At 41.4% G+C, this 23341-nt stretch overlaps 1 long non-coding RNA gene across 1 annotated transcript in view; it reads left to right on the top strand.

The window, feature by feature from the left end:
* LOC140487713 (uncharacterized) overlaps positions 1-22424 on the top strand; it is a 131289-nt gene extending 108865 nt beyond the window's left edge. Inside the window, exon 3 of the long non-coding RNA XR_011962883.1 lies at positions 22377-22424. This is a non-coding gene — a long non-coding RNA (uncharacterized lncRNA). The remainder of the gene's footprint in view (positions 1-22376) is intronic.
* Positions 22425-23341: the final 917 nt, after the last annotated feature.

Here is a 23341-nt window from a genome sequence, read left to right as displayed (position 1 = left end):
AAACATAGAAGCTAGGACCGGGAGTAGGCCTTTTGACTCCTCAAGTCTACTGCACCATTCAGTATGATCATCATGCTGAATACTTTAAATTCCAATGCACCCACCTTATCCTTTGATCTCTTCGGTCACAAGAGCTATATCTACCTTTTTCTTGAAGACACAGCATGCTTTTGTCTCAATCACATTCTGTGATAGTGAATTCCACAGGCTCACCCCTCTGAGTGAAGAAATTTCTCCTCATCTTAGTCATAGATGTGTACAGCACGGAAACAGACCTCTCGGTCCAACTCGCCCATGCCGACCAGTATCCCAACCTAATCTAGTCCCATTTGCCTGCACTTGGCCCATATCCCTCTCAACCCTTCACATTCATATACCCATCCTCATGCCTATTAAATGCTGTAATTGTACCAGCCTTCACCACTTCCTCTGGCAGCTCATTCCATATACGCAACACCCTCTGTGTGAAAAAGTTGACCCTTAAGTCCCTTTTATATCTTTGCCCTAACCTGGAATCTATGCCCTCTAGTTCTGGACTCCCCCACCCCAGGAAAAAGACTTTGTCTATTTGTCCAATCCATGCCCCTCATGATTTTATAAACTTCTATAAGGTCACCCCTCAGCCTCTGATGCTTCAGGTAAAACAGTCCCAGCCTATTCAGACTCCCCCTATAGCTCAAGCCCTCCAACCCTGACAATATCTTTGTAAATCTTTTCTGAGCCCTTTCACGTTTCACAACATCCTTTCACTAGGAAGGAGACCAGCATCGCACACAATATTCCAAAAGTGGCCTAACTAATGTGCTGTACAGCTGCAACATGACCTCCCAACTCTTATACTCAATGCACTGACCAATAAAGGAAAGCATACCAAACACTACCTTCACTATGCTATCTACCTGTGACTTCACTTTCAAGGAGCTATGAACCTGCACTCCAAGATCTTTTTGTTCAGAAACACGCCCCAGAACCTTACCATTGAGGGTAGAAGTCCTGTCCTGATTTGCTTTTCCAAAATGCAGCATCTCACATTTATCTAAATTAACCTCCATCTGCCATGCCTTGGCCCATTGGCCCATCTGATCAAGATGCCATTGTCATCTGAGGTAACTTTCTTCGCTATCCACCATGTCTCAATTTTTGGTATCATCTGCAAACTCACCTCCAAAGTTCACATCCAAATCATTTATATAAGTGTTGAAAAATAGTGGACCCAGCACTGATCCTTCTGGCACATATTCTCCCACTTCCTCCAGACCAAAGGGTAGCAATGGGCACCTGCATGGGCCCCAGCTATGCCTGTCTCTTTGTCAGATACGTGGAACAGTTCATCATCTGCAGCTACACCGGCACCATTCCCCACCTTTCCTCTGCTATATCAATGACTGTATTGGCACCACCTCGTGTTTCCACGAGGAGGTTGAACAGTTCATAAACTTCACAAACACTTTCCACCCAGACATCAAGTTCACCTGGACCATCTCAGACTCCTCCTTCTCCTTCCTGGACCTTTCCATTTAAATTTCTGGCGACTGACCCAACACAAACATCCATTACAAACCCATGGATTCCCACAGCTACCTGGACTACACCTCCTTCTACCCTGCCACCTGTAAAAACGCTATCACTTAATCCAAATTCCTCCACCTTTGCCGCATCGACTCCCAGGAGGACCAATTCCACCACAGAGCAGACCAGATGGCCTCCTTCTTCAAAGACCGCAATTTCCCCTTCCACATGGTCGATGATGCCCTCCAGCATATCTCCTCCACTTCCTGTACCTACACCCTTGAAACCCATCACTTTAATTGCAACAAGGACAGAACACCCCCCCCACCCCACCCCGCTCCCCCCAGTCCTCAACTTCCACCCCAACAACCTCTGGATACACCACATCATCCTCCGCCATTTCTGCCACCATTGGAGATATACTTCCCTCCCCACCCCTATCTGTGTTTCAGAGGGACACCCTCCATGACTCCCTTGTCAGGTCCATGCACCGCACCAACCCAACGTCCCCTCCCGGCACCTTCCACTGGCATCAGAGGAATTGCAAAGCCTGCACCCACACTTGCCCCCTCACCTCCATCCAAGGTCCCAAAGGATCCTTCCATATCAGTCCAAAATTTACCTGTACTTTCACACATGTCACCTACTGCATCCATTGCACTCGATGTGGTCTCCTCTACCTTAGGGAGACAGGATGCCAACTTGCGAATCATTTCAGAGAACATCCCTGGGATCCCACAATAACCAACCCCATTGCCCCATGGCTGAACACTTTAACTCCCCCTCCCACTCCACCAAGGACATGCAGGTCCTGGGCCTCCTCCATTGCCAAACATTAACCACCTGACACCTGGAGGATGAATGCCTCATCTTCTTCCTTGGGACCCTCCAACCACTTAGGATCAATGTGGATTTCACCAGTTTCCCCATTTCCCCTCCCCCACCTTATCCCAGTCCCAACCTTCCAACACGGCACCAACCTCTTGGACTGTCCTACCTGTCCATCTTCCTTCCCACTTATCTGCTCCACCCTCCTCTCCCACCAATAACTTTCACCCCCACCTTCATCTACCTATCGCTTTCCCAGCTACCTCCCCCCAGCTACAACCCCTCCCATTCATCTCTCAAGCCCCTTGGCCCACAAACCTCATTCCTGACATTATATTTTAGTACAGTCAGTTCTTCTATAACATGATGGTTGCGTTCTTGTAGAACCCCGTGTTGTAGAAAAATTGCGCTTTAGAAATAATGCTTAATGTGTTGGTGATGTAATCACATTATAGCCAACCCACATTTTAAACGTTTGTGCTGTAGAAACAGCAAACCTAACTTGTCCGTTGCATTACAGTGAATTTGCATTGACAAAACATGAATTATAACAGAACAACCTTTATGTCTTTTCTAAAAGGAAAAAAAAGGTTGAAGAATTAGATGCATTTGTAAACAGTTTAATTTTGGGTACCAGAGACGAATTGACATGCTTCAAGAAAACTGAAGGCTGGGAGGATAAGATGAGAAAGCATAAGTAAGCAGGATAACTTCTCCAAAGGAATAGGTTGTTTGAGCTCCTTATCATCTTCAAATTTCTTCTCTTCACTTCTGAGATTCTTTCACAAAAACTGTGCTTGATGAGGAAGTGATTAAGTATTCAAATCTAATGTTCTATTGTTATCAATAACCAATGACAAGTTTTTGACCTTTATGGTCTTCCTCCCATCCCTGAGGGAACTTTATGTCACCTTCACTGAGTGATCACTACCTCCAGAACACTTTTTGACTCGTAATCTTTGGTATATTATTTAGTTATAATCATCTGTCTTTAAATATTTGGCTGAAATGCTTCCTATGCTACAGCCTTATTTTTAAACAATAACACGTTTATTAGCCATGTCTCTGACTATCAGCATTGCATATTTGCTTAGATTATAATGTTGTCTAACAGCTGCAGACTGATGAAAGTCATTGATCAAAACTGCACTGAATACTTGCTACTAGAAATTTCTAAACATAATGTAGTAGGATCTGAATAATGCAGATGGAATATGAAATTAATAAATAGGCAGGTAGTAAAAGATATTGATATCACGGATGAATCCATTTCAGTTGCATGCTTACTGTCTGTGAGATCATCTGAATCCATCGACTGCTACTTCCTCATGACTCCCTTCCATTAATCCCTTATTTTCTGTGTCTGTGATAAAGTGCAGACAGATCTCTTGATGGGATTGACCCCATTGCTTTTAATTAACTCTCCTATTAATAAAACGCCATTGTAAATATACTATGATCCTCACTGGCAAGGACTGAAAAGGACTGGCTAACAATACTGATACAGGAGAATTGCTCATCCTGACAAAAGGGTTCAAATACCGGGGGACGTGAGCTGAAGATCAGGAAGCTAAGAATAAAAAAAAATGTCAGGCAGCCTTTTCATCGAAAGAATATTACAGAGTGGTGTAGTGTTTGCTATCAAGGAGGGTGATTTTAAGAAGACTGGATAAATATGTTCAAAAGGAAGTGAAGACCTGGAGAGAGAAGGGATTAAATATAAGAAGATGGGGAGATACAGTTGATATACCTAAAAGGGATGGAACTCTTGCAGCTTACATTATCAACCAGTCCTATGGGGACCTAAAAGCCACAGCTGTCAATCCACCACAAACAGCAAGGTTATGACAAGTAACAACAAGTTGACAAACCTGATGATTTTCTTGATTCTATTTTAACCCACTCCACCTGATGGGAATGAATGGGTGTTGGCTCTTATCAAGAATGTAATAAGGGCTCTTGTGGCATTGTGGTAGTGTCCATGCCTCTGAGACAGAAGGGCTGGGTTTAAGTCCCACCTGCTAAAGCTAGGTATAATAACATCACCGAACAGGTTGATAGACAATATCTTGTAAAACATCTATCTCTGTCACCTTTGGCGCCATGCTACTGCCCTTAATGGCTCTGCAGGTAAATTGATTAATAGGAAGCATGGATGATTTAGTCCTGGTGGATAACAAGGCAGAGTAGTTGGGGGCGGGAAACAAATTTAGATGTGTGTGTGTAAAAACACTTTGTGTATATATATATAAAAAATGAAGGAATCATTTGACTAACTGTCAGGTCACTGGTCACCATTCCAACTCCTGACTTGGAGATGGTGAATTCCTCATCAATACAGACAAAAACAGGATGTAAGTTTGTTCGCTGAGCTGGAAGGTTCGTTTTCAGTTGTTTCGTCACCCTGCTAGGTAACATCATCAGTGAGCATCTGGATAAAGCAGCTTCACCAGAGGCTCATTGATGATGTTATCACGTATGGTGACGAAACATCTGAAAATGAACCTTCCAGCTCAATGAGCAAACCTCCATCCAGAACCTCAACCTGATCTACAAATCTTCTCAAAACTCGCTAAGACAAAAACAGGGACAAAAACAATTACATAATCAATTTGTACTGGGTGCGATGGAAAGCCCACTCAGCCAATCAATTTGCAGCAATGTATCCTTGTAAGATTTGTTGCACTGACTACTAACAGCAACTAAAATGAGCACTTAGCTGCACTTACTGAGTCCAAAGTTACTTTGTGTGGCATCAAGGTGTGAAGATGATGTTGTTACTCTCACTGGAATACTCTCAGTTTTACTCTCAGTGGATCGGGCTAATTCTCCAGGGACAAAAGTTCATAATCCTACCATTGCAGCTATAAAACCATTTACTAGCAAGGGTCTGAGTACAGCTGTTGCTTGGATGGTCTGCTCCAACTAGCTTTCTAGTTTTAGTTGATTCATCAGCGAGAGAGCCAAAAACATCTTGAAAACAATAAAATTCTGGCATGAATATTTTTTTGTTCTCACAATTTGTGACAACACGTGTACCATGTTTGCAGACTGCCAACTACGTTTTCAATAATTTTTGTTCGTATTGCAATCTGATGGTTGATTACTTGCATCAACCCATTTTGTTTCTTTACTTTTCTTGTCTAACCTGCCTTTTATACTCACAGGATCATTCCTCCATTTCTTTTCTGTAATATTCTTCATTGAGCTGGCATTGACCCAGAATAAACTGTTATCAATATAACATTGATCCTATAGAATGGCCCTTATATGAGTTCCTTCAAACTATTAGATAAATACATAAAGCCATATCTATCATTCTTTGCAATGCAAGTCTTTGCTACTAAGGTGCTTTTAACAACTCTTTCTTATTCCATTTGCAAACTAATGGAAATCATTCATCATTTTTTCCCACTAAAAATAGAGTGAACCCTAATGTACTTGTCGAACCAATCGGCAAGATTAGCGTGTGAAGTATTGCTAAAAGTGACTAATTTCCCTCCGTCTGGATCACTTGGAGCTGGAAACCTGAATGTACACTGTTCTGAATATTTTTTTTTCAATGTCTTATTTGCCTTCAATCCACCAGCAGGAATGTATTTCAACTTGGTTCTTAATTCTAATAACACACATCTGGTCTAGTTTTTCTAGTTTCTCTGCATAATCAGTTTAATTGCCCATTTTAAACTTCTCAACTGGTATGCTTTTGCCTTAGTTATAGAATCTTTTGATGCCGTGCTGGTCCAATTTATCGGGATTCTATTAACATTCTCTAGGTAAAAGTATTGAATTAGAGTTATTCCCAACTCTATCTAATATCCAAAATATTTAAAGCTGCTGAAATCTGACTTCCAATATGAATTCTGCTTTACCTCCATTAATAATAATGTCTTAAAATTCTCACCAGCCACCTCATAAACAAACCATGTGCATCATAAAGATACCGGAAAGTTTCCCTTTCCGTGGTGACAATGAAAAATGACAGGGTCGACTCTTAACTGCAGTGATGATACTGTGGCTTTAAGGGGTGTGTTTTGACCTGATTTCTTTCAGAGAGAGATTAAGGGACAGGCACTGAGCAGTCTATGAGAGGATAAGCAACTTGTGAGACCTTGGTGATTTTTATTAATGTTGGAACAATAGAAGCGTGATTGGGTGGAGACACACACACTGACCTAGGATTTTGCAAGTTTTGATTTAGTTAGTGAGGAAAAAATTGTTGCTGTAAGAGTTGATCCTTTTTTGAGGTATTTTAGGTGCTGGAGGTGATTTCCTCGAATTCCAGGAGCAGCAATTACTGTTTTAAATGCTGTTGTTTGGAACTTTGGGGGAAAACGTCAAAACAACAGCACTTCCAAAAGGGAGAAAGACAGACAAAAGACAGTGACCACAAGGTCAGTGAGGGAGACAGCGAAAGAAACCTATACTGCCAACTGACATAGCAGTGAATCTGCATAGTTACTGCCTTTGCTTTTGAGTTCATGTATCTCTGGACATCAGAGTGCTTAACAAACAGTGAAATTCACAACTGATCTTGGAGGAATCTGTGTGGGAGAGTTCACAGCACAGAATCAGATAAGTGCATAGTTTTTCATGCATAACTTTGCTGTAAGTCTACAGCAGTGAGTAGAGTGGGTTCTTTCCTGGATTATATATTTTATTGAGATCTGCCTCTTGATTAAATTTTTAAAATATAAGCCATAAGTACTAAGTTAGCCTGAAGTAGTGTTTTTTAGAGCAATAAGATGGTGCTATTTTCTGGATCTGTAGATTGTGAAGGAGCAAAGATGGCCTTTAGTAGAGTGATATGCTCTTCCTGTCAAATGTGGGAGTTTGGGGAGAGTTTTCATGTTACTGATGATTATGTCTGTAGAAAGTGTCTTTGGTTGTGAATCCACTCAGATCACATGAATTGGTTGGCGAGGCAGTTAGAAGCAATAAGGAATTTACAAGAGCTAGGGGATGAGATAGATGGAGTTATAGAATGGGAGAATAGCCACAGACACAGTCAGGTAGATGGGTTAACTCCAGGAAAGCTTAGGAGGGATAGTGCAGGAGTTTCCTATGGCTATCCCCATTTCAAACAAGTATGCTGTTTTGGGAAATGTAGGGGGTGATGGACTCTCAGGGGAAGGCAGCCAAGTTTCTGGTAACAAGACTGTCTCTAATGTAATTGAGGGGTACATTGGGTTTTAAGCGATCGATTATGATAGGGGATTCTCTAGTCAGAGGCACAGACAAAATTTTCTGCGGCTAGCAATGAAAAATCTGAATGTTGTGTTGCTTCCCTGGTGCCAGGATCAAGAATGTCTCAGAGGGTACAGGAAGTTCTCAAAGGGGAGACGGACCAGCAGGAGGTCATTGTATACATTGGAACTAATGACATAGGAAGGGAAAAGTATGACATTCTGAAGGAAGAATATGGGAAGTTAGGAGGGGGAGTGACATTTTTGATAAGGGATCACATTACTGCTGTAATAAGGGAGGATATTCTTGGGAATACATCCAGGGAGTTTTTTTTTTGGGTGGAACTGAGAAATAAGAAAGGGATGATCACCTTATTGGGATTGTTTTATAGCCCCATTAATAGTCAGCAGCAAATTGAGAAATAAATTTTGTAAGGAGATTTCAGTTATCTGTAAGAATAATAGGGTGGTTATGGTCAGGGATTTTAACTTTCTAAACATAGATGGGGACTGCCATAGTGTTAAGGAGAGGAATTTGTTAAGTTTGTACAAGAACATTTTTTGATTCAGTATGTGGATGTACCAACTAGAGAAGGTGCAAAATTTGACCTATTCTTGGGAAATAAGGCAGGGCAGGTGTCAGTGGGGGAGTACTTTGGGGCCAGCGACCATAATTCTATTAGTTTTAAAATAGTGATGGAAAAGGATAGACCAGATCTAAAAGTTGATGTTCTAAATTGGAGAAAGGCCAATTTTGATGGTATTAGGGAAGAACGTTCAAATGTTGATTGGGGGCAGATGTTCATAGGTAAAAGGATGGCTGGAAAATGGGAAGCCTTCAGAAATGAGATAATGAGAGTCCAGAGACGATATATTCCTGTCAGGTTGAAAGGAAAAGCTGGTAGGTGTAGGGAAGTTTTGGTTAAGAAAATGAAGGAAGCATATGTCAGGTAGAGACAGGATTGATCGAGTGAATCCTTAGAGTATAAAGGCAGTAGGAGTATACTTAAGAGGGAAATCAGTCATGTAAAAAGGGGACATGAGATAGCTTTGGCAAATAGAGTTAAGGAGAATCCCAAGGGATTTTGTAAATACATTAAGGACAAAGGGGTAACCAGGGAGGGAACAGGCCCCCTCAAAGATCAGCAAGGTGGGCATTGTGTGGAGATGGGGGAGATACTAAATGAGTACTTTGCATCAGTGTTTACTATGGAGAAGGATATGGAAGATGTAGACTGCGGGGAAATAGATGGTGACATCTTGAAAAATTTTCATATTACAGAGGAGGAAGTGCTGGATGCCTTGAAATGCATAAAAGTGGATAAATCCCCAGAACCTGACCAGGTGTACCCTAGAACTCTGTGGGAAGCAAGGGAAATGATTGCTGGGCCTTTTACTGAGCTATTTGTATCATCAATAGCCACAGGTGAGGTGCTGGAAGACTGGAGGTTGGCTAATGTGGTGTCACCAAGTGAGCCTGATGTCGGTGGTGGGCAAGTTGTTGGAGGGAATCCTGATAGATAGGGATTTGAAAAGGCAAGGACTGATTATGGGTAGTCAGCATAGTTTTGTGAATAGAAATTATGTCTCACGAACTTGATTGAGTTTTTTTTAAGAAGTAACAAAGAGGATTGATGAGGGCAGAGTGGTGAATGTGATCTATATGGACTTCAGTAAGGCATTTGACAAGGTTCTTCATGGTAGACTATTTGTCAAGGTTAGATTTCATAGAATACAGGGAGAACTAGCCATTTGGATACTGGACTAGCTTGAAGGTAGAAGACAGGGGGTGGTGGTGGAGGGTTATTTTTCAGACCAGGAGGCCTGTGACCAGTGAAGTGTCACAAGGATCAGTGCTGGGTCCACTACTTTTATATAAATGATGTGGATGTGAACATTGTTAGTAAGCTTGCAGATGACACCAAAATTGGAGGTGTAGTGGACAGCGAATAAGTTTACCTCAGATTACAATGGGATCTTGATCAGATAAAGCCAAGGAAATCTTCCAAATTGCTTTTCCTGCTGTAGGTGAACCAACTCATAACTTGTTTTCCCAGTTTTTTTTCTTTACCGCCTCATGTCACAAGCCTTGCTTTCTGTTTCATTAAGAAACATCCACAAACATTCATTCCTGACCTCACCTTTACTCAGTAGTATATACTATCTATAAGGTGCAATAAGTAATCCACCAAGGCTCCTTAGACAGCATCTTGAAAGCCCACTTCCATTCAGAAGGACAAGAGCAGCAGATACATGGGAACACCACCACCTATAAGTTTCCCTCCAAGTCACTCACCATTCTGACTTGGCAATATATCTCTGTTCCTTCAGTTTTGTTGGGTCAAAATCCTGGACTTCCCTCCCCAACAACTTTGCAAATCTATGTGTACCAAGTGGATGCAGTGGTTCAAATGATTAGCTCACCACCACCTTCTAAAGGACAACTAACTATTGGCAATAAATGCTAGTCCAGCCAATGACACCCATATACTGAGAGTATATAAAAATCCTTTACCATACATCCACCTATATGATAGAGCAGGTTACCCCTTTCTGGCATCTCTGTGTGCACCTCAAACTCTCTCCAGTTTTGTAATTCTTGAATTTAAAACCATTTATTACTTAATCTTCTAATTTGTCAGGAACTGCGAAAACATCCCAATCATGTGGGCTGCTGCTCCTCTTGGTATTCTTTAATCTGTGCTATCTTTCTTCACTTTGCTAAACTGTATCCTCAATTTCCACTTGATTTAAAGTCACAATTTTCAGGAACTCAACCATAACGTTAATTGAGGACCCTTTGTATTTCAATGCGACACTTCGTTTGATGGACTGAAATTGCTTTTCTTTAGTTGATAAGAATCTTCTTCAAAAAAAGGAAGGCCTTCTCAGCTAAGCCCTTGGAGCTGTGTCCTAATTTCTGATAGACCTTGAACATTTGCAAAAGCAAAGTATTACGGATATCAGAAATTTGAAACAAGAACGATAAAACTGTAAAGAAACTCAGCTTGTACACTGAGCCTGGCCAAGTCTCATACCTCCAGCAGGTAATCCAAAACGAATCGCTCAAAATTACTTAGCTTGGGTTCTTGACTGCCGTTGTTGTTATTATGTGGCTTGTGAAATAGTATCTAGAATAGTGTTTAGGGTGGCATGGTAGCTCAGTGGTTAGCACTGCTGCCTCACAGTGCTGGGGACAGAGGTTCGATTCCAGCCTTGGGCAACTGTCCGTGTGGAGTTTATACGTTCTCCCCGTGACTGCATGGGTTTCCTCCTACAATCCAAAGATATGCAGGTTAGGTGAATTGCCTGCTATGTTCAGAAATATGTAGGTTAGGTACATTAGTCAGGGGTAAGTGTAGAGTAGGGAAATAGGTCTGGGTGGGATGCTTTTCGAAGGGTTGATTGTGGACTTGTTGGGCCAAAGGGCCTGCTTCCACACTGTAAGGATTCCATGTTTCTATGAATAGAATAGAATTCCTACAGAGTGGAAACAGGCCATAGATCCCAACAAGTCTACACTGACCTCTGAACATCATCTCACCCAGACTCAACCCCCGACCGTATAACCCTGAATTTCCCATGGCTAACCTACAAATCCCCGGACACTATGGGCAATCTACCTAACTTGAACATTGTTGGACTGTGAGAGGAAACCAGAGCACCCAGCAAAAATCCATGTAGACACAGGGAGAATGTGCAAACTCCACACAGTCACCCAAGAGTGGAATCAAACCTGGGTCCCTGACACTGAGAGGCAGCAATGCTAACCACTGAGCCGACATGCCATCCCACTATCACAGAAATGCAAAGTGTGTATCTAGTCAGTTAAATAAGCTGCTCACATCAGCCTTGGGCCTAAATGTTACCATTTTAACACAACTGCTCTTTTACAGGCTGATACAATGACAAGAATGTGAAGGATTGGGCCTCGTGCAGATTTGTTGGTGTGACAAATATCCATGGTATCAAAATTTTGTTGCAAAACTATTAAAACATTTCCAAACCTCTCCCAAACATGCAGCCTCTCTCAAATAATTTGCATTTTTTCTCCTACCACTTAGAATTTTGTAAAACATTTCTCAAAGTTGCTGGACATTTTTAAAAATTAATTTCTTCCTGTGAGTTTCCATGACTAGTGCGTAATGCAATTTGAGAAGGTTTGCTCTCTCTGTCTCCTGGACAAACATTTCAGGTAGAGTTTAAGGTTACATCTGGCTAACTCTTGCACATCCCATCTATGCTGTGAATAAATAATGAATTGTGGTGCATCACTTTGTACAAAGACCCAGCCTTTAATACACAGTACTTAAGGTGAGATAAAAGGGTTCTTTGTTCTGAGATGGATTATTCTCCAGAAACACAAAAAAATCTCTGCCAGGTTTATTATTTGGATTGTGTCAATGACTGCACCTCCCCCACCCACTCATCCTCCCCCAGCACCCACACAACCACCGTGGCTCAAATTTCACTTTGCAGCTTAGTTATTCATGTGTTATACTTAGGCGTTCTCTGTTTTCCCAGTTCAAGTCTGCCTGTATAAGGCCTACAGCCCAGAGGCATTCCCACAAGAAGCATGTCAGAGGATGAAGCTCATTGCAGCCTTACAGCCTGGTGAGAGCCTGCGGTCCTGTCAGCACCTACTTCAGAAAACTAGAACATTATTTTGCGGCTTGAAGATTTTTGGGTTACACCCCTGCTATCAATGGTCCTTTGTTGAGCTTGCAGTAAATGCAGGTTTGGGTATCCTGTTATGTAACTGTATTTATTCAAGATTAAACAATAAAGGTTGATTTGATAAAGTTAGTCTTGACTTCAATGCAAAGTGTAAGTATGTAATTTGAATTTTATCATAAGACAAGTAGACTGAAATCAATCACCCATTTTCTCTTTCCCTAGTGGAAGAGATTCACAATGAATGGTTGCTCCATTATCTCCCATTTTAGATTGTCGTACAATTTTAAAACAATGTTAAAAACGTACTGTAAGTGCTGACAAAGGAATTAAGTATTTCAAGCAATCCCCTCATTCCACTCTAATAGCTGTCGTCACCTTATGTACCTAGGCTGAAGGCTGGCCCTTGACTGATTTCTCTGCTAATATTTCATTCAGATTGATTTTCAGTGGTTTACCAATGCTTTCTGCTTTCGGAGAGGCAGGGTGAGGAGGAAGGTGCCAATTCCAGACAGGAATTGAGGTCTCAAGACTGGCATTATCCTGAGACAACTGAGACAATCAGGGAACCAACATGATCAAAGTAAGAGTCAAATAAGCACTAGGTTTCGTCTTGAGGCAGGAAGGGGAAGAAATGCATATGGAGCCTGCAAATGGAATCAGATCAATATGTTTAAGCCTAGGTCTTTGGAATAGGTTTATCACTGTTCAAATGAACGGTCTTCTTTTTATTGGCCTGGTGAGATGTTTCTAAAATGTGAACCCCCAAAAAGACAAACCTATATTTTCTGCCTCAATGTCATTAAGGTATACAGGCAAAGGTTTGGACAGTTGAGAGATACTTATAAAAGATGGAAGCAGGATCAGAAGTAGGATCATTTGTCATGGGCGTGGTTTGCTTGAAGATTTTGTTTCTGAGGTGAAGGGGTGAAATTTTGAAGACAAAATTCAGCAGCTGCTCTGGCTTTTGGAGTCAAATAGTTGGAGATTTCTCCCACAGGTGGACTGAGCAGAATAGGTTCTGGGGTGGGGGGAGGGAAGGCTACTTTTGTTACTTTTCAACACTGCAAGTTTTTGCCCTTGTTCAGTACAGCAATCCTTCAGGGAGGAGAAAGTGGGGACTGCAAGTGCTGGAGTCAGAGTCAAGAGTGTGGTGCTGGAAAAGCACAGCAAGTCAGCCAGCATCCAATTTGCCATGTGAATTCTGGGAGACACATTTTAGCAAGCTTTCAGCTGGTTTACCTCCCTGCATTTTCCTGTCGAGAATCCTCTCTATTTGATGCTGTTTCTCAGAGTTCTTCATGGAATTCAGTTCAAACTGGCACCTCACAGATCAAAATTTAGGATGGTATTACTCACATACTGGGGAACAGACAACAGAACCAGAGAAAAGTTGCTACTCAGAAAGGTGCTATCTAATCCATTGTGTGTGTGTGTGTCATGATATCTAGTCCCATTGTTCGGTACCTGATCCATAACCTTACAAATTACAGCACGTCAGGTGCTGATCCAGATTCTTTTTAAGAGTTGAGAGATTTCCACATCAACCAAACCAGGCAGCAAATTCCAGACACCCATCACAAGACTGTCCAAAGTAGAGGAGGAGCATTCGGGAAGATTTTCATCATGTCACCTCTAATCCTTCTACCTCAAACCTGTGTAATTTACCTCTTTCATGGGGAATCTTTATCCAAGTCCTTCAGTAATTTGTACACCTCAACTAATTCACCCCTCAGCCTCCTCTGTTTTATAGAAAACAACAGTAGCCTATCCAATCTTTCTCCATCGTACTCCAAATTGTCTTTGATCAAGACAATCCACTGTCTTTTAGTTTGGGTTGTTCACATTGTCGGGTTCTGGTGAGCTGGGAGTTATTCACAGCTCTATTGTCAGTGATTTTTCTGTTTACACTTGGAAATGTTCATTGAATTTCATAAAAAGGTCTCTTGTGATTTCTTCCTCAGATGTGTACCGTCTCAGCTCGAAAAGGTAGTCATGTGACTTCTGGGAGACACTTTTTAGGATTTTGTGACCATTTTAAAGACAAATTAACCTTCTTTATAAAATATAATCTTCATTTACATAGATGTGGCACTGAGCAGAAGGTGGATTGTGGTGTTTTTTTAAAATTGCCAGGTATGAAGTAGACTGAGCCCAGCATACTTTCAGTGGTCAGTCTAATTTTAAACAATCCAACCACAGGAGCACCACGAATGGGGAAATTGCATGTTAGTCAGGAGACTACAGAGTTTAAAGCTCCAGGCATCCACCAAATCCCATTCACAACCTGGCATAACATAGAGATTAATTTATAATGTCTGTGAGGGTTTGAAAATATGGATATGAGTAAAGATTGGAGAGGTTTGGGGGCTTTCTTTAGAAGAGAAGAGGCTGAGAGATGACAACTGAGGGCAGACAACCTTCAGGACTGCAACCGTTGAAGTGTGGCACTGGAGAGTGTCAGGCAGAGAAGGCACTGAACAATGTAAACCCCTCCTGGAAAAGATGCTTAGGCAGTCAGGCAGACAATGTCAACTCGAACACCATATCAGTCCCACTCAGTGCAGGAAAGTAGTCAATGAGTTAACCATCATTTGCAGTCCCTCACAGAACAAGGGTAATTCTCTTCCACTCTCAGCGGGAGTCTCTGTAGGTAGATATACAGACTGATGAGACTTCAGGAGACTCTGTTACACTTGGTGGTCATAGGAAGGGGTGGGTGGGGCATTGCTGTGGTACCGCACACCTTGCGATGTTTTCGTCTGGCTTCTGCTTTTTCCCGATGGCAAGTCGCAAGGTGCTGGACACCTTCCCAAATGTTCCTCCTCTACTTTGGACAGTCTTGGGCCAATGATCCCCAGATGTCTGTGGGAATGAGATAAGCCAATAGCTAATCCTTCAAAGAATGCACATTAAATATGTGTCTTTGCAATGATTTCCCTGCTCACATTGCACTAATATGCTTTCTTTCTTTAAATGAAGACCCTGGATGCTGGACAAAGACCTTTACACACGCGCGCAACTTTTACAATGACAAAAGCTTATAGAATAAACAAGCCTGAGGCGCATCACAGGAATATTTTGAAGCAAAGTTTGACACTGAGCCAGGGAAGGGAATAGTAGGGTGGAAGACCAAACTCTTGTCCAAAGACATATGTCTTAAGGACCATATCAAAGGAGGAAAGAGGAGCAAAGAGGCAGGATGGTATAAAGCATTACATTCACACAAACGAGCATCTGTAGATAATGGCATTTTATTGTGGGAAGGCCACTGGGGTTGTAGCCAGATATTTATTGAGGGAGGTCTATTTTATTAACTTGTCATGTCATGGAGGATCCAGTGGTTTGAGGGTCATTGTCATATGAAGCCCTGTTAAAAGGAACTGAGAAAGGTACTTCTGAAAGGTCCAAAAATATACTGTTATAAATTTTAACTTGCAGAGTCCAGTTGCAATAGTCAAGTGGTGTCTTAATTATGCATGCAGGGACCCAACGCTGGACAGTGGCAGGAGCTTCTCTACTGAAGTTCAAATGAGCACAGTTCATATATATTTTCATTATCAATTACAACTTCATGGTATTACATAGGCAAAGACCACATGATTATATTAATGTATAGTAATTGCAATGCAGAGATTTAGTATTGTCCTTCTGGAGGGTATAAATAGAGAGAGAGAGTGTGTGTGTGTGTGTGTGTGTGTGTGTGTATGTGAATTGATGCAGTCTGGGACAGTCAGATGATGTGACTATAGCCTTCACCATTTGTTAATTTGGTTCTCCTGTGCATTGTTTGGGTGTCTCCCATTTCTGAACTAGGTCAGCTTGCCTCATTGTTTGTGTGTACTTTAGCACTAAAGCTGTGAGAAAGTGAGGACTGCAGATGCTTGAGTATCAGAGTTGAAAAAGGTGGTGCTGGAAAAGCACAGCAGGTCAGGCAGCATCCAAGAAGCAGGAGAGCTGACGTTTCAGGCATAAACTCTTCATCGAGCCGTTGAGCTGTTGGTCCTGTCTGGCACTCTAATATAAATCCCAATTTTATATCATCGCTTCTGACCGTCTGTTTAACCTGAGACTTTAGCTTCTGCATTGCATTTACCAATATAAGATAATTTTATCCAAAAGTTAAAATAGGCAGCAATTGTAGAAAGCAGGGCATTGGACATCAGCACAAGATGTTCCCATATTCTTTCTGTGATGTGCATTAAGTTAACTGATGTTGATCAGGGTTAATAGTCATGACAATTGGCTCCAATCTCCAAGGGCAAATACCTGCCTTTCTTGAAAGCCTGAGTGTGCTGATGTTGAATGACCTAAGGACTGCAGCCAGCCATGCTTTCATCTCAGTTGGTTAATTCACAATCATTTATGGTAGGTTTAAATGAACAATGGCCATCTGTGTTAAGGTCCTGGAGGATAGATCCTCATTTAGTTCTTGTGTTTCATTCTTGACATCAAATTGATGCCTTGACCCCTATGAAGCAGTACAAGACCCTCACAATGAACTTAGTTTGGAGGCTGGCAAGCACACTCAGGGAGGGAAGAGGAAGACAAACAGGATAAGAGTGGATGTGCAGGATGGCAGTAGTGACTTGGAGGCACCTTCAAGTAAATGATCACCCCTAGGAGAAACGGGGAGAAATACTGAGATGAAAATAGAACAAAGTTTCATTCAAAATCCTTTGGGATAGTGCTAATAGATTTATCGGTAGCTCCAAACTCTGGTACAAATTCAGCTCTCGGAATAGTGACTTAATGGTCTTCATTGAAAATTCTGGGCTTGCTTTCGAAATCCTGTATGATGCTGTACCGAAGTAAGTAAGCCTGGGTGCGTGGCAGGCAGCAGATGAAAAGCAATGGATCTGGTGGACAGAATAAGGAGCAAGAGTGCAGCCTGATTTTATTTTCATTATTCCTTCATTAGATGTGGGCATTGCTGGCAAAGCCTGCATTTGTTGACTCTCTCAAATTGCAGTTGAAGTGAATGGCTGCTAGATCATTTCAAAGGGCAGTTAGGAATCAATCTCATTGATGTGGATGAAGAGTCACATGTTGGCCAGAACAGATAAGGGTAAAAGATTTCCTTTCCTAAAGAACATTAATTGTGGTAAATTCCACAGCATTGCACATGACAGGGAGGCAAGGTTTCTCCTTGGATTAAATAAACTCTGTTTTAATCCCACCAAACCTACACATTGCACAGTCATGGTACATGCATTTGCCCACTAATCTACAACCTAGCCCTCAGATAAATAAAATATAAAGTGATTTCCCAAATCATAGGGCTTATTTATGGGTTGGATAGATATATCAATGTCTGGCATATTATAAAACATTCTGGAGGACTTTCAGACCGTGCAAAGGAGATTTACAGGAACATTTTTCGCACAGCATCCAACCAGGTGCTGGCTGTTTCCTTAGAATTTCAAATATAAGATGGGAAAGTGTTTGGGATTGAATTGCAGCAGTGTTAAAGATTAGTGTGTCATCTCCACAAAGTAATCGGTGGTCGGGGTCAATTAGCATAGATCATGTCGGTTTTATTCATCTGAATTCGACACCAAAGTCTCCTCACCACAATAAATTAGACATAAGAGCTGCTCAGCTGTATGAATCCACTGAGGGGGACGTGGAAAAAGAAAATGTTTTGTGAAGGTCACGTGCTTGTTCTCAGGTTACAGCTCCTGATAATCTCCTGTAAATGGGGCTTTATTTGTTGTGCTGAGCTCAATAACCGATGACAGTGAGAGGTCAGACTTCATTCTGCTCAGAGGGCTGTGCTCCCTAGCGAGTCAAGACTGTGCTGGAAGGCGCCTGGGAAGAAAAACACCAGAAATGTCTCAAAGAACGCTCCCAGACACCTGCATTTACAACTGACACCACACCCAGCATCGAGTTCCCAGCATTCATACTTCCTCTAATTTGGGCTGTTTGATGCTATCCTGTTACCACAGCAAGCTCACAAGGGATTATAAAACCTTAGTTTATGAATTGCATTTCCTCAAACTAAGATTTTGTTGGCATCGCTTTTATTGTAGATTCTCCAATACCTCAAAATCAGTTTGTCAGCTCTCCACCCTTTTAGTTAGAATGTGGATACAAGTCCCCATCACAGAATTTCAATGCATCATCCAAGCCCACCTTGGAATATAGCATTCAGCAGAGTTGCAGTTTTTGGTGTGCAGTCTTTTAGATAGGAGGTTAAAGTAAGACACCAGCTCCCTGTTTAGGTGAATGTGTTAGGCCCTAGGTCACAATCTGGAGAAGAGCAGGAAGTCTTCCTGGTCTTTTGGCAAATATTCCTCCCTCACCCAACGCCAGCTAGGCTGGACATTCACTTCATTGGAGAAGATGTGACCTTCCTGTGTGTAAATGTGTTGTCATAATGTAGTGATCAGTATTTCAAAGAAAAAGCAATTGGATATTAAGCACCTTGAGATGCTTAACAAATAATATGGACATTTCATTTTGCACTAGAACATGCCTTAACATATCCTCTAGCCTTTATATTGATGGAAAAAAGGCAACATATCTGAAATACAGAGAATGCTGGAGAAACTCAGCAGATCTGGCAGCATCATCTGTGCAGACAGAAATAGAGATAATGCTGAGTTTGGTATGAAACAAAAGTTTGGATGAAGAGCCATTCTGGAACGGAAACATTAACTCTGTTTCTTTCTTCAGAGATGCTGCCAGATCTGCTGAGTTTCTCCAGCAATTTCTATGTTTGTTCCTTACATTGAAAGTACTCCTAACTGTAGCAACCTTTTGATAGGTGAAGGGAAGTGATGGTGAAGTTTCATTATCACTAGAGTATTAATCCAGAGACCTAGGTAATGTTCTGGGGACTAGGTTTGAATCTCATCATGGCAGATTCAATAACTAAAAATCAAACTTGGAATTAGGGAATAATGATGACCATGTAACCATTATCAGGAAACCCATCTGGTTCACTAAAGTTGTTTAGGGAAGGGGACTGCGGTCCTTGCCTGATCTGGCCTACATGTGACTCCAGACTCACAGTGATGTGATTGGCTCTTAACTGCCCTCGAGGCAATTAGGATTTTGGCAGTAAGTGTTGGTCTAACCATTGATACCAACATTCTGTGAATAAATTTTAAAAAGTACCCAACATTGTGATTGCTACAAACTCTATATCTCCCACAACTTTCACAAGGAACACTCTAATTTATCTCTATGTCCTTCCAAACCGCCCTAACACTCTGATATATCAACCCCACCAGCCCTTTTTTTGCTCAGAAGCAATTCTTCAACCAATGCTCCTGTATTTAGAACTGTCGCCAGGTGAAATTTCTGCTCACTTCACATCTGCTCCATGGCTCAGGCCAATTTTCCCTGAGATTGCAGAGTTATTTGAGAATGCTGGACTGGCTTCAGGAAAGATTTCTTCCTGCATAGGTCAACCTGCTTTGGAGAGAGAGAGAAGAATCACTATTGCAAGCTTTCGCATGTTATATGCTTCTGAGGCAGGCAAATGAAATGGAGTGATATATCTAAGAGAGTTGTGCATTGAGGGGTTTGAAATGTATCAACATTACAGGACTGGAGGGATGAATTGATTTCCCTGTGATCAATTACACTCCCTTGGAACCTTTGTCATAGCAACATTAGTTGCCAGGAATACATTGATAGTCCTAATCCTTGGCTTGACATAATGGGAAATATGACGTATTGTGTATTTCTACCATTTGCAATTAATTTTAAGAAACCAACACTCTCCCCTATCCAGAAAGCATGCTATACCTGCCTCACTCGCGGTGTATTGTAAGAAGCTACCAACCTTTATGACCTTATTATTAGTTAGGAGAGATGGTAAAGAGCAGGGTTAGTTTTACCTGGCACCATATTATAGATTTTAGATTTTTTTTACTTTCTTGCTTGGTTCTACTTCCCTTCCTACACTCATCAACCCTCACTCCTCAGCTCTACCCTGGTCTTTGCCCACATGCTGCAGCTTTGGTATTTTAGCAAGAATCAACATTTGGAAATCATTTTTAAAAATAACACCACGAAGTTGCGAACCAAACCGGCCCATAAATTTCAGTTTGGAATTCAAGTCTTGGGTTAGATTTTCAAACTTTCGCGAGTTGTAACAAAGGTTAGCAGCAAATGTACAGAACACAGGGATTTGAAAGCTAGCATCCAAGTTCAGTGGGCAATTGGAAAGGCAAATCGAATGTTGGCCTTTATTTCAAAAGGAATGGAGTGTAAAAGTAGGGAGGATTTGCTAAAACTATACAAGGCATTAGTCAGACCACAGCCAAATATTGTGAACAGTTTTAATCCTGTTATCTAAAGAAAGATAGACAAGTATTAGAAACAGCCCAGAGAAGGTTCACTAAGCCAATATTAGATATGGAGGGATTGTCTTATGAGGAGAGGTTTGAATAGTTTGGGCTTGTACTTATTGGAATATAGAAAAATGAGAGACAACCTTATCAAAACATATGAGATTCTGAGGGATTAGACTGGGTAGAGAAGGAGAAGTTGTTTCCACTTGCTGGAGTGTCTAGGAACAGAGGGCAGTATCTCAGAATTAAGGGTCACGCATGGGAGACAAGGTAAGGAAGAATTTCTTCTCTCAGGGAGTTTTCTTCTCTCAGGGAGTTGTGTATCTATGGGATACTTTACTGTAGAGGCTTGATCATTACGTACATTCAAAGCAGAGATAAATTTTTAATCAGTAAGAGAATCAAGATTTATGGGGAAACAGAGCTGGGGATTATTAGATTGGCCATAATCTCATTGAATAGGGAGAGCAGACTTGATGGGCTGAAAGACTGACTTCTTGTCCAATATATTATGGTCTTCATGCAAATATAGAAATATTAGCCTCCCCTGAAAAAGACACAGTGAAGATTTGACCTCGCTACAGGTCAATTGCAGAAATCTCATGCATAGTTACACGGTTGAAGAGAATAATTGAAAAAAAATATAAATTTTTGCTCCAGGTCAAATTGTTCTTCAGTGAGCTTAGAAAAACAGAATGTCTGAAACAGTCACTACAGCAGTGACAATAGTGAATCGCACCAAAGTGCTTTCTGCCGAAGACAATATTGCCACTGTTAATGCAGCTCTTGAAGCAGATCAGCCCTGATATTGAAAACATCTCAGGAAAACTCAATGTAAAAGTAACTTGGATCATAGGAAAGAACTGGCCAAGGGCAGTTCAGTGTAATACCACATCTGAATAATCATGAGAATTAAAGCAAAAGTAAACAGTTTTGGACAAACCCAAGTTTGGGCGTGCACAGAACTCAAATATAAATTTTAGGAGATTTAAAAACTTATGCCAAAATTGGCTACTTGTCCACCCTTCCATTCATGTGAAAGAGTCATGCAGCTTAAACTCTTCCAAATTCACAGTGGAAGCAAAAGGGGTGGCATACTTGAGTCAAGACCCAGATGTATCCCAGCGGAAAGAGTATTAGGACCGTAACTAATTAGGACTGTGTGAGAGGAATCTCTTTAATTTAGTGGCTATCTAATTTGGAAAGTGTTACATACATCTGTTGTTTGCACTAATACTGTTCTTTAGTCAAAGAGAGCTGAGAAAAATATGGCAGAAATTTACCATTGAATTCTCTTGCCCATGCTTCCTATGTCTTTCCCACAGCTGCCTCTGATTTGCACTGCCAAAGAATCATGTAGCTAGTTTTGGAGGGCGAGTAATTAGGTGCTTCAGGTAACATTTCCAACCACATCTAATTAGCACCAGATCCAAAAATAACATAGAACCATCAGTTAAAAAACTCAGAGTTAAACAAGAAAACTTTCCATGACTCCCACACAAACTTCAACCATCCCAGCTATTCATTATTAATAACCCCTTGGCTTTATTTGGTCTCTGATTACAATTAATATTTATAAGTTAATCTTGCAATTGGAAATTTCACTGTAATAGAACCTGCCGCTTGCCGTTGATTAGAGTAAGCACCACTAAAGGCAGTATCGTGATCGCTGGGTTGGATCAAGTGTGTTAATAGTCCAAGTAAAAGCAATTAAGCCAATTAACCACACAGACATATGTTGCTCAATCTCCTTAATTTAACGGCCTACTGCTTCTGCAAGTTTCACATACAGCTTTTGCTTATTCACTTAATGCGCAATCAAAATGTTCAATTAATTCCACTTTTTGTTTCTTCCTCTCTCACTATTTAGATACACAGTTGAAGGGTAAAGACCCGTGGTGCAGAAAACAACCGTGGTGACAAAGAGAAGTGAGAAGTGCAGCTAAATTGAGAACTTTTTATCAAGCATCTTCTCCGGATCTGTTTTCATCCAGGAATGTTGTGTCTCTTGGGACTTCTTCCTCAGCAAAGCTCACAGTGAGTCTGGAAGGTGGGGAAATGCAGGAGAGGGGTCATTGCTGTCAAATGGAGCACATGCATTTCAGGTAATTGGTGACATTGTGACACCCATGTGAAGAATGGTATGGTTTCAATGTAAAACATAGCTCTCCTATGCCTGCCAATCAAGCATCTCACGTCAGATATAGCCACACGAATAGATACAGAGTACTACTTCACTCACACTGCATTAACAAAGCTCTTGACTCCAGCATCAGTAGGGAGCACTTGACAAAGTTGCCCTCAACCATAAAGTAGCAGTAAGACACCTTTGCAAAACTGAGAACTCATGGGGAAATGAAAGTACACTTCAATGACTGAGGTCCCCTACCTGACACCCAGAAAAATGATTGTGGTTGTTCGAGGCTAGTCATCAGACCCTTAGGTCATCACTGTATAAATGAAGTGTCTAGATTAGAGTGGTGCTGGAAAAGCATAGAAGGTCAGGCAGATCCAAGGAGCAGGAAAATCGACGTTTCGGGCAAAAACCTTTCATCAGGAATGAAGACCATAAATGCATAAATGAAGGCCACCGGTATAGAAGTAGTGTCACTGGACTAGTAATCCGATGTCAAGGTTCAAATCCCATCATAGCAGCTCATGGAATTTAAATTAAATTAATAAATTGAAAAAAATTCATTTCAGAAATGGTGACCATGACAACTACAAATGATTGGTGAACCAGATGGAGTTTTAGAACAATGTGTCTTTGGGGGATGGAAGATGAGAGGTGGGAACACAACTACATATTGCTGTGGAAGAAAACAGCACAGCAGC

The sequence above is a fragment of the Chiloscyllium punctatum genome, chromosome 17 (genome assembly GCF_047496795.1).
Source record: "Chiloscyllium punctatum isolate Juve2018m chromosome 17, sChiPun1.3, whole genome shotgun sequence".
NCBI lineage: Eukaryota > Metazoa > Chordata > Chondrichthyes > Orectolobiformes > Hemiscylliidae > Chiloscyllium > Chiloscyllium punctatum.
Note: the sequence above shows the minus strand (reverse complement) of the source record. Positions and strands in the feature narration are given on the sequence as shown.